This window comes from Miscanthus floridulus, chromosome 3, assembly GCF_019320115.1.
Source record: "Miscanthus floridulus cultivar M001 chromosome 3, ASM1932011v1, whole genome shotgun sequence".
Taxonomy (NCBI): domain Eukaryota; kingdom Viridiplantae; phylum Streptophyta; class Magnoliopsida; order Poales; family Poaceae; genus Miscanthus; species Miscanthus floridulus.
In genome coordinates, this window is record NC_089582.1 from 128,625,849 (window position 1) to 128,638,633 (window position 12,785).

The following is a 12,785-nucleotide window of genomic DNA, read 5'->3' on the forward strand; positions in this document are numbered from 1 at the left end:
TGTTAATTGTTTTTGTGCCAATCTAAACTTTGTCGGGTTTGTGATTTTATCTAACGGATTTTTTATTCTCGAAAACTGAAAATTGCAGATTGTGCCTAAAGAAATTGCAACAAACTAAAACTGCAATTCTAATATAAAACTATATGAAATAACCATTGCCTGAAAGAAAACTAAAATTCAGACACCTGAATTTTAACAAGTTCTATAAAAAATGTTATATTTACTCCGTAATTAAGACAATTTTAATAATTAATTTATTTAAGGACGAAGATAGTACAACTAGATGTTGACCAAATAAAGAAGGGTTTCTCAGCTAGTTGTTAGACACATAATTCGCATGACGGACCAGATTGGCCACCAGCGGCGGAGCTTGACACAAAACCAAGAGAGGCCAAACACAAAAGACATGATGTTCCTCCAACTCCTTGGCTGAAGATCGATGTAGGAATCGGATGGATTATGAATAATCTCTAGTTTGAAACTGATGTTTATACTAAATACATTGAGTATACATATCGTGTTCAGAAATCTCTTCAGAGCAAGAGTCTTCGCCTCCATAAAGCTCCGCGGTGTTGGCCACTGACTGAAATCAACTCATGGCTAACACATAGGTCCTAGTCAGGAGAAGCTTTTTTTTAGTATATAGCCCCTAGATCTTGCAGAATCCAGAGCATTTAACGTTGTCTCTTGTGCTTTAGTGGACTCAAATAGAGGAAGGTGCACGGATACAAGCCACTCTAACACGGGCCTTCAAATCTAAGGGCTCTACTTCTGATTTGAGGGTTCTTTCTATTTTTGAGGGCTCGACTTTTTCTCTACTCCATTAGAAGCTCCTAAATTAGGGTCATCAAATTCATTCCAACACAGAATGACTCACATGACCCACTTGTCATTCTCTATTTCTCTCTTACTCGCTCGACAACTGAGCTACGCGCACCATGGCTAAGGAGGCCACGCGTTAGAGCTTTGTTTTGACCACGCTCACAAGTATGAGGGCAGAAGGATAGGATATGAGAGCCTCCCTAATTTGAGGGCTTGAATAGGGGCTCCGTTGGAGCTATGTTTTTTGCTTGAGCCCCCCAAATTTAGTTGAGGGACGCTGTGATGGAGAGGTTCTCTAACTATTTTTCTTAAAAACCCTAACCCTCCCCTTCTTATCCACAGTCGACATGCCCCTCACCTGGATAGGCTGAGGTTGACACCCGTCCAAGTCTCCATGCCTCTTCGGCATGGGCTAAACTACCGCAGACTTGTTTGGCATTCGCATCTACCCCAATTTACGTGTGTTAAAGTAGATTAACGTGGAAAATTAGTTCCCACCCTAATACCAGTGCAGGCAAATAAAACCTGTGTATCAAGCAAAGGTTTTCTCAGCCTAGCTAGCGGCGAGTTATTTTTATGTCTTTTATTAAAAGTTTTATGTGATTGTTTTTTTTTGTCATCTTAAAGCTAAATATATCCAAATGAACTGTGCAAGCAATACATGGTATGTTCCCGATAATATTAATGCACGGACTATTTTCGTGGTCCTTTACTCTTTCACGTGCATGTACGAGTTAGACGGTGTTAGCGTGTTCAAACATGGTGTAATTATTGGATAAATCTTCAAGCTTTTTGTACTGTCTATACAAGTTAGAGCAGCGTCTGTCGTCCAAGCACAAGTTATAATCCTGTAAAACATTTATATACTCCATTTGCTATTGAATATATGTAACGACACTGCGGCTCATGTCAAAATATCAACCCAGACCAGCCGTGGAAGAAGCTTGCGAGTGTAAAGTGTAAACGCGTATCTTTCCCTATCAGTTATCAGGACTGTGCCATTGACTAGGTTGCTGTAGGTCCTCCTCTCGCTTTGATAAAATAAATGCGGTCGTTGGCATGGCATGTACACAGGCGTCAACTTTTGTAGATTTCCTGTATTATCTTTATTATCAGTGAGCCTGAATGTGAAGATTTGATTTCCTGTTTTTCCACGAGTGAGTTGAATAACATTGGAAAAAATATGGAGTCAAGTCGTGGTTTGGTGACTTGGTCCACGACGAGTCGAGCGCGCTCTGTCCAACGATGACTCAAGTCGTCGCGGCTTTGGACTGAAGCAGCGCGCGCCAAGGTGACTGAAGGTACGGTTCAGTTCACAGCTCACAAGTTGCCCGCGTGCCGTGTGGGAAGCTGCACTGGCATGTATGAGTGTGCACGCGCGAACGGATCTATATATATATATATATATATATATATATATATATATATATATATATATATATATATATATATATATATAATTTTTATTTATTTATTTATTTGCTAAAAGGCCTAACTATCGTTGACGAAGATAAAGTTTGGCATATGACGACCCAGATATTTCCACGCTCATGAGTCGTGACCACCGGCTCATAAGGTCATGAGGAGACCCGTTATCACCGGTTTTCACCTTTATTGGTAGTAATCGAAGTCACTACCGCCTGTTTGCAACCGTGGAAAATATAAGTTATTGTCATTACGGGTTTGTGTAAGGAGACCCACTATAAGTTATTATCATTACCGGTTTCTATAATGGGCAGCGGTGAAAATATTTTTTAAAAGAACACTAACCGATTGAGGAGTTGCTCATCGAACGCACTGCTACACACCGTGCTAGAGAGGAGGGCGAAGGCCACGCACACTGTGGGGGCCACCGCCACTCCTAGCGAGGGCTACTACCCTAAGGGCTCTTTTGGATGCAAGGGGGAGCAAAACCCATAGATGGAAAACCCCCCACTAAGAATTAAAATGATATCCCCATAGATTGCCCACCCAGGGAAAAGTTCGGGATCCCGGAGGGATTGAAGTTTCCAAATTAGGCCTAACGAGGGAAGGGAGGCCGCCTTCATGCCGGGGTCACCTTCGGGCCTGGGCCGCTACAGCGCCACGGTTCACCTTCACACTGGGGTGTTGCCTCCGCACCGTGGAGAGAGAGGAAGGGAGCTAAAGGAGTAATAGGAGAAAGCGAGCTAAAGGAGAGAGAGATGAAGGTTGAGGAGAGAGAGAGGGTATGGCCTACAATCAGTGCGCTCCGCATGAGCACCTAGTCGTGTGGCCACACACAGGCATAACAAAGAAACACATATTGGGACACACGTGAGGGAGAGAGGCTCTGCACACTTTTCACCATGACTAAGTAGTTTTCATCGTCAGTTTTAGTTCTGAACCTACGGTGATGTTCGTGTTCCAAAGCGGCAATGATAATATATCGTCGTCCTATTTTAATAAACCGGTGATGAAAATACCATTAGTAAAATGTTGGTTATGTTCAGTTTTTATTTATAAATTATTATTAGTTTGATAGTCCATTAATCAGTACTTTTTGCATGGGCTAAAATCTTAGCGGGCACTTTTGAGTATATCTGTTAAAGGAAGGCGTGGATAAGAATAATGCAGCCATTTATTCGTGGAAATTAGGAGGTGGGCATCATAATCACAATTTTGCCTTTTGACACTGATACGGTAGAGGCGCTCGATAGAGGCACGTTGTCTGTATGTTTAAACTCTTCTTCTTAATATAATGATATGCAAATCTTTTGCGTATTTGAGAAAAAAAAAGACACCGGCCCAGTGTTAAGACACCTATTTTGAGGGAAAAATCTAAGAGAAAATCAACTACTCCTATAATTTTAAATTATAAGATATTTTAGCTTCGCTAGATCCATTGATTTTACTCATGTACCTAAACATAAAGTGTATATCTAAATGCATAACAAAATCTATCTATACATATCTAAAAATACCAAACCGTCTATACAGGGAGTAGCAGGGACGCCACTGTGCGTCCCCATTGCAGGGGTTGGACGGTGAATAGCCTCGGTCTACAAGTCTACATAACCTCTAGCAATGTGCATTTTTCCTTCCTCGACTCGATGCCCCAATGGTTCAGAAGAACCTGCCGCCCGTGGCCGCAGTCCTCGCCGTCGCACTGCTCATGGCCGCTGCCGCGGGTTACCCGTGGTCAATGTGCGGTGACAGCAGCTACTTTACGCCTAACGGCACATACCAGGCCCATCTCAACTCCATCGCAGCTACCTTGCCAAAAAATGCCTCCAAGTCCCCAGACCTCTTCGCAACCATCGTCGCCGGTACAATCCCGGAGCAGGTCTGGGCCATGGGGCTCTGCCGCGGCGATGTCAACGCCACGGCATGCTTCAGCTGCCTGACCCAGGCCTTCCAGGACCTGCCCGGCGACTGCTCCTACTACAAGGACGCTAGCATCTACTACGATCCCTGCATGGCTCACTACTCCGACGTGCACATCCTCCCCGACGACGACACCGGCCCGATGCTCGATACATACGCCGCCCTCAACACTCAAACCATCACGTCGGACCCCGGCAAGTTCATCCTCCTCTTGGCAGTGCTCGTGAACGCCACCGCCGACTACGCCGCGTACAACTCCACTCGGCGGTTTGCGACCGGCGAAGCTGACACCAGCTTCGACCCGGAGTTCCCCAAGGTCTACACCCTGGCCCAGTGCACACCGGACCAGACGCCGGCGCAGTGCCGGAAGTGCCTCTCCAGGCTCATATCGCAATCCCTGGACGGATTCCAGAATCGTATCGGAGGCAGGGTGCTCGCCGTCAGCTGCACCTACAGGTACGAGAGCACGCCCTTCTATAATGGACCGGCGATGGTACGGCTGGCATCATCAAGCTATGAAGCGCCTGCACCGGCTCCGGCTGTGAACTTCCGGGTTCCTGCGACGGATGGAGGTGAGTGAAAGCGATATTTTATAGCAAATACTATAAAGAGGACTCCTTTGTTCCAAATTATCAGACGTTTTAATTTTTCTTGATACATTGCTTTTATTATGTATATAGATCGTAACTTTCTTCACAAGGATATGTCCAGGCTTGTGCTATTTCTGTCAGAATCTAAGCTTTGTGACACATATTTCCCGTGATGTTTGCTAACACTATCGTTAGTTCACAGGGGGCCGAAAGTACCATGTGCCCTGGGTGGCTCTTGCTGTTGTGCTGTCAACTCTAGCAGCCTTGAACCTTGTCGTCTGCCTCTGTTTCCGGAGGCGGCGGGGACAACTAATTGCACAGGCCAAACACCAAAGTATGTTGCTTCAAAATTATCTGTTAATTGCGCATCGTTAAACACACTTCGAAGGATCTGAAAACAAATGACTCATCCAATCCATACGTACGCAGATCCCATGTATTCCACTGAAGCAGAGGACATCGAAATGATGGACTCCATGATGATGGACGTCTCCACCCTACGAGCCGCCACAGGGGATTTCGATGAGAGCAACAAGCTCGGCGAAGGCGGCTTTGGTGCCGTGTACAAGGTAGCACTGAACAAACACCTACCAGATGACTATGGAGTGAAAACTGAAAAGAAAAGAACTCCATGAAACATAGCACGCAATGTATGGTTTCCATGTGTACAGGGTGTCCTCCCGGATGGCGAGGAAATAGCGGTGAAGCGTCTGTCTAGTAGCTCATCGCAGGGAGTGGAGGAGTTGAAGAACGAGCTCGCCCTGGTGGCCAAGTTGAGGCACAGGAACCTCGTCAGGCTCATCGGCGTCTGCCTGGAGCAGCAGGAGAGGCTGCTCGTCTACGAGTTTGTGCCCAACCGGAGCCTCGATCTCATCCTACTGGGTACGTACGGATCGACTGGCTCATGCTCAATTCAAGCGTCTACTCAAAATTTTCATATCATCACATTGATGATCACTTGTATATATTTCCTTTATATGATCTACGTGATCAGACACGGAGAATGAGGAACGTGAACAGCTGGACCGGGGGCAGAGGTACAAGATCATAAACGGCATCGCTCGGGGCCTGCAGTACCTCCACGAGGACTCCCAGCTCAAAGTGGTGCACCGTGATCTCAAGGCCAGCAACATCCTGCTAGACGAGAACACGGGGGAACTACTCCGTGAAGTCGGACGCGTTTAGCTTCGGTGTCATGGTGCTAGAAATCGTAACGGGTCGGAAGAACAGTAACGACGGCTGCAATCTCTTGACCACAGTAAGTACAATATCTACACCGAAGAATACAGCTCTATACGTAAGTTGCGTTGCAGGTTGCTGGCTCATCACGCTACAAATTAAATCCGTGAGCAGGTATGGGAGCACTGGGAGGCCGGGACGGTGGCGGAGCTGGTGGATCCCGTCCCTGGGCGGAGGCTTCCCGGAGGGCGACGTGCTGAGGTGCATCCACATCGGGCTGCTCTGCGTCCAGGGAGACCCCGCGGCCCGGCCGGTGATGTCGTCGGTCGTGATGATGCTCGGCAGCGACACGGTCACCCTCCAGGCTCCATCCAAGCCGGGATTCTTCGCCAGGAACAACAGCGCCAACACAGCCGTGTTGACGGTGTCGTTGAGTGGTTAGCCTGGCCATGGGAGTCCAGAATTGGGAACATATATGTACCGTTACCCTGTTACCAAAATGTATGATATCAACTAATAAGCTGCGTAAGCTTTGATTCAATCCTGAAATTTTGCATACGCCTACTGAAAAAAAAACCGAACACATGGTTGATATATGTCACATATAAGTGATGACTGATTGTCAAGAGGAGATCGGAGATTTGGTTAGGTGTGCGTGAGACTAACCACGCGTGAGGTGTGTGCGCGCAAAATGTCTCTTTTTGTGGTGTGCTAAGGTGTTGACTATTGGCAATGGAGAAGGTCAAGCGAGGGCGCGATGGACCGGGGATGGTGAAGAGCGGACACGAAGGCTTAGACTGAGGGATCAAGCGGGGCCAGAGAATGGACCATGGACAGCTAGTACTTAGACACGTCGACAAGCGAGTGTACATGCAAAGATGGTGATGAAGACATTGTTGACCGAAGTCAAGACGACGATCGAACAAAGTCAAGGCGAGCGCACGAGCAATTGGTGATTGGACAGTCGAGGACTGAGCGGGACATGCGTCGACATCGTTGAGACGACATAGCAGCTATGCGACACCAAGTGTGTTTGGCGGTTTGGGCCTCAAAATCACGGGCGACAGGTTTGCCGTCTTTAGACATCAAAAACCAAGAGAGGATGTCAGGTCGGCACGTGGCGTCATCCGAGGGCTTGCATCGAGGCAAAGCGGCTTCATGAAGGGCCCGTAGGCCGTCCGATGCTTGAAATCCATTCTGGACCATTTTGCCCCTGTGACTAAGTGGTTCAAGGCAAATACCTAGAGGTAGTCTTGGAATGTATAATAATCATATAAATAAGGAAAGTGGCTGCCTAAGACAGTTATCGCTCTCACCTAAGTCTATTTCCTTAGGCTAGCCAAGTAGATCTTGCTTAGTGAATATTAGAAGTAGAGAGGGTGAGCACCTCTTGCTCTGATTTTCCACTTTCTAGAGGGAAGGATGAAGGGAGAAAGGCTAGACCTGGTCTTGTAAAGATGTTTTAGTGACCAATCAATCAAGTTGTCCTCTGAAACTCCGAGTTAGATCTTTCACTTCTCTTCTCTTTATTTTAGGTTCGTTTTTGGGAGATCTTTGAGAGTTCTTCGATCTGAGGCTTTTAGGATTGTTTTGGGTTGATCTTCTGATGCTATGACCTCGTGGAAACATCTTTAGCCACTGGTTTAAATAGTTTTCCCACGAGCACCAAGAAATCAACTTGGATTGAAAATGGAGAAAACCCCATTTTGGAAAACCTTTTCTTAGATTTTCTACCCATGCTTTTGTATTTTTAAGTTGAAACTGTACAGATACCTTCAATTCCTCGTAGAGGTCTGTGCAAAATTGCAACTCAATCTATGTTCATTTGGTCTATTTCTAGTATCTTTTGGTTTTGGCTCGTGCTGCATTTACTCCATATATACTGATACACATGTATGTACGGAGCTATGATCATAGCTATTTTGTCAAACAAATTGCCCAAACTAAGATTTCAACAAAATACATGCCAACTACATATGGGAGCGTGGATGCAAAGGAGAGAACTATGAATAGGGAATTGAAAAGCATATAGAGTAAATGTTAACTCATGTTTATTGCCACCAACAAAAATAAGGACGTATCAATCAATGTGAATATTGTGTTATAATATGAACAAATTAGATGGTGCAAATATATGCAATTTTGATGAGCTTTGGACCAAAATGTATCCATGAAATTCTATCATATCTCTATTAAATTAATAGCAAGTGTAGGAGTGAGCATGGTTTGGTGGACTTGTGCCATATTAGTATGAAATGTCTGAAAAAAAAACGGATGTGCATGTGGCTGAGTGGTGAAGGCTCGAAGGGAGGAGCCGGTCGGGCAGGGTTCGATCCCCCGTTCTACACCTGGTGGTTTTTTCCAAAGAAAAATGTGTGTGAAAATGAAAAGGAAATACAGAGAATGAAGAGGAAAAACAAGATGAAAGCCAAGAACAACTACAAATTCTCCGTTCTACACCTGGTGGTTTTTTCCAAAGAAAAATGTGTGTGAAAATGAAAAGGAAATACAGAGAATGAAGAGGAAAAACAAGATGAAAGCCAAGAACAACTACAAATTCTCTGCCAGACTTAGATAGTCGGATAGTAAACTTGGCTTTGCACGGTGGCTTGCTTCTAATTTCGAGATGATGAAGCATGCTACCCTGTGGGGTTCTCAATTGGACACTCTGAATGTTTTTTGAGATCCAAATGGTCCATCAATGCGCTAATGCTGCTGAAGTATGTAACTTTAGGCTTGTTTAGTTCCTCCTAAAAATTTACACCATGCGTAGACTATTAAATACAAACTAAAAAAATAACTAATTACATAGATTGTAACTACTTTACGAGACGAATCTTTTAAGCCTAAGTAGTCCATGATTTGACAATATGGTGCTACAGTAACATATGTGCTAATGATGGATTAATTATGCTTAATAAATTCGTCTCGCGGTTTATTGACGGATTCTGTAATTTATTTTTTTATTAGTATCCGAACACCCCATACGACACTCCTATATAATATCCGAATTGACACCCTAAAACTTTACACTTAGATTTCAACAAGGCCTTAATTAAAGATCTAAAAGTAATCTTTGCATGACCCAACACCGAAGTGACAGCACCTGTGCTTCGCACCGACTTGCTTGCTCTAGGCTCTCTACTAGGCTCTAGCCTCTAGGCTCTACTAGGCTCTAGCCTCTAGGCAGTCGTGACTCGTGAGAAGGAAGGAAGCCAGAGAGGAGAAACCGGAAAGACAGGAATTATCACATGGCCATGGACACATGGCATGTCTTAACCCGTGTGTGATCATACTGATAGTTGCTCTCAATTTCCCGGCCCAAGGAAAACAGTTTTATAACCTCCAGCCTATTGACTTTCTTTGACTGACGATAATAAAGATTTAAAATGTGACACGTGTGAACTATATAGAAGTTAAACCGAAGGGTACGTTTGGTAGGATTTTTTTTGGGGGGGCGTTGACTCTTTGCTGCAGTGCAAAACGATGAAAAATAATTAAAAAAAAAAGCTTTACAAGGGTCTAGTTCATTTTGTGAATAGAGATAAAACCAGCTTCTTATTAAAGTATAGCTACAGTGTACGATAAAGCCGGAGCCAAACCTAGCAGGAGATCCACCTCGCCTCAGGAAAATAGGAACAATGATTCATGAGTATCCGCAAAGCAAAGCAAGCAAAGGCATCTGTTATTCTGATGTGCAGATGCTTAGCTTTACACTTTTCTACATTTCTACTAGTGCAATGCAAGGTCAAACTGAACTTTTCTTGAAAGTTACTATGGAGCATCAGATGGCAGTGTATCCTTCAGACTTGGCTGTTGTTTCTTGAATCCAAGCGTTCGACGGGAGGACGCAGTTTCCAATCACTGAGGTAAACAGAGAACAAAACAAAAAAAGTGAGAGTGGAGTTCACTGTTCTTTAAAAAAAAAAAGAGTGAAGTTCACGGTGATGTTTAAATTCAGAGGCTAAGAGGCTAAAGTTTAGAAGTGTCACATCGAGGTGTCACATGAGAGTGTTCGGATAGTAGTAATAAAACAAATTACAGAAGTCCTCAGTAATCCACGGGACGAATCTATAAGCCTAAGTAACCCTACGATTAGCACATATTTACTGTAGTTACTATAGCACCACGGTGTCAAATCATAGGCTAATTAGGCTTAAAAATTCGTCTTGCAAATTAGTTATAATTTGTGCAATTAGTTATTTTTTTAAGTCTAAATTTAATACTTCGAATCGGATGTTTGAACAGATGCATGCGTAAAGTATTAAATATATAGTCCGTGCGGTAAATAGAGAAGCAAAGAACAGTGAGATTTACAGTTCACTGGATGTCTGGATCCCCCACGTGGGACACGTTTCAGACTTTCAGTAGTGAGGAACAGCTGGAGAGAACAATAATGCGAGCAAAGAAAGAATCGTGGACTCACTTGGTGCGTGGTAGACGACGGAGGCGGTTCCGGTGAAGTCGCACGTGCCGCTGCCCCGGCCCTTCCGCTGGTAGTAGCTGTTGAACGCGTACGAGGCGTGGGCGACCACGGTGTCGGGCTCGAAGCACGCTCCGCCGGGCTGGATGGCGCTGCAGTCCGCGCCGTTGCCACACGCGTAGTTCAGCGCCGCCAGCAGCCGCGCGTCCCCGACCGCCGCATTCGCCACGCACCAGCTCACGTTCGGGTCACAGGTGCCTACGTCGATACAGACACCAGTGCACGAGGACACCAGTGAGATGGTGAGATGTTGCCATACTACTAGGACAAGGGGACAATGGGAAAGAGAAGTGGCGAGCGAGACGTCGAGAACTCACCAGCTGGTTCGTGATACACGACGTAGGCGGCGCCGTCGAAGTCGCACGCCCCCTTGGCCCGGCCGTTGCGCTGGTAGAAGCTGTTGAACGCATACGAGGCGTGCGCGAGCTTGGTGTCCGGCTCGAAGCACGGCGCGCCGGGCTGGATGGCGCCGCAGTCGGCGCCGTGGCCGCACGCGTACTCCAGCGCCGCCTGCAGCCACGCGTCCCCGACGGACGCGTTCGCCACGCACCAGCTCGCCAGCGCGTCCGCCCCGAAAGTCGAACTCGTACACCTTCGTCTGGTTCTGGTAGAACAGGCCGAAGTGCTGCTCGATGTCGTCCGCTCCGTCGCCCTTCTGGTTCTCGTTGAAGAGGGCGAAGACGTACACGTCCATGTCGGCGTCGGGGCGGTACGGGGTGCCCGTGTCACCGGACACCACGCGGTTGATGAGGTAGTTGTTGTAAGCTTTAGCGTTGGCTACCGAAGCCGCGTCATCGCCAGCCTGCTCCAAACAACGCCTCCCGCCGCCGCGTGGGCGTGGCCTAGCCGCCGGGTTTGGGTCTGCCGGCGGAAGGCCACCCGCTCTCCGAAACATACGCACGCGGACCGTTTCGCGCCATGGAATTGTGCTCCTGCGCACCGGAACTGGATGTCCCCAGCTTCTCCATCGCGAAGTACGTGGCGTCGAGCTGGGCGTCCAGGAGGCTGTGGTACACGAGCCCGGTCACGGGGTCGCGCACGCCGGCGGAGTTGGAGTTCCCCAGGGCGTAGTCGAGGGAGATCTTGTCTGGCTCGTCGGCGTACGCGAAGAACGGATAGGCGTTGACGGTGAGGTACGATCCCGTCCGCTCCAGGAAATCGAGCATGGGCTTCATCACCGACCCCGCGATGTCGTCCCGGAACCTGCCAGCGGACGGCGGCCACGACTCCTGGAGCGCGGTGAACGCGATCGGCGTCGACACCTTCACGGCCTCGTCCAGGCCCAGCTTCACCAGCGCGTCGTGCACGTTGGCCATGGCCGGGACGAGCTGCCCGCTCAAGTTCTTGGCCTCCTCGAACACCTCGTTCCCCACGGCCACGCCGTGGATCCGCGTGGCGGGGTAGTTACGCCGCCACGTTTCTCCGCACCCACCGCCGCGCGCTCGACGGGTCCGCGGCCGCGGCGGCGAGGTTGTCGTTGGGTAGCATTACCATCACCGTGATTCCGGTGTTGGCCAGGGCCTTGAGCACCTTGGAGTTGGCGTCGTAAAGCCTCACCGAGGTGATGCCGCTCTTCTTCAGAAGCTTTACCACCGAAGCCGTATCCGGCAGGTCGTTTCCCAACCGGCCGTAGCTCACGCCCACCACGCCGGCATCTACATTGTACACAGTGAACAACTATTGGCACTAGATTGGACCTGGAAAATAAACAGCAGTCTGAGCCGAAAGCGGTTACCTGCAGGGGAGAAGGGGAGCAGAACCAATGCGGCGCCGAGGACGACGACGAAGAGGCGAGCCGGGGCCATGCTTCCCCAGTACCAGTAGTGGCGAGGAGACGACAGGGCGAGACATGCTGAGCAACCAAAGGTGCGTGGAATTTAAATAACCGGGTCGTCGCCAGTGTAATGGAATGTGGTCAAACTCACAGCATCTGTTTATCAGAAAAACTAGGCACGTGCTCTGCATGTAAAAAACACAAGCATTAAAAAATCATGGATACATTTTGGGATTATACTGTGTAACTAACCAAAATTGATTGCCTTCCTTATTTATTCGTAGTCTCATACTCTAACGCTATAATCGTACTCTCTCTGTTCCTAAATAAATTATTTTCTACAATTATCTTAAGTTATTTTTACATATTTAATTAATGTTATGAAAAATATAAATATTTATTATTACCAATGACCATATTATATGAATATGTTTATGGTGTATCTAATTATATTAATTTGGTTTTATAAGTCTTGGTGCTCTTTTTTATAAATACAACTAAACTAAAAAAGTTTGACTTAAGATAACTTTGGAATAAATTTACCACTTGGCACATTTTACAAATTTTTGAAAACAATATTTATAGACAGTTG

The 12,785-nt window shown here is 46.9% G+C and overlaps 2 pseudogenes; one reads left to right on the forward strand and one right to left on the reverse strand.

Annotated features, from left to right (window-relative positions):
* The first annotated feature begins 3,893 nt into the window (after window positions 1-3,893).
* On the forward strand, window positions 3,894-7,139 carry LOC136546896 (cysteine-rich receptor-like protein kinase 6; annotated as a pseudogene).
* A 2,336-nt stretch (window positions 7,140-9,475) lies between these two features.
* Window positions 9,476-12,258, reverse strand: LOC136546897 (glucan endo-1,3-beta-glucosidase-like; annotated as a pseudogene).
* Window positions 12,259-12,785: the final 527 nt, after the last annotated feature.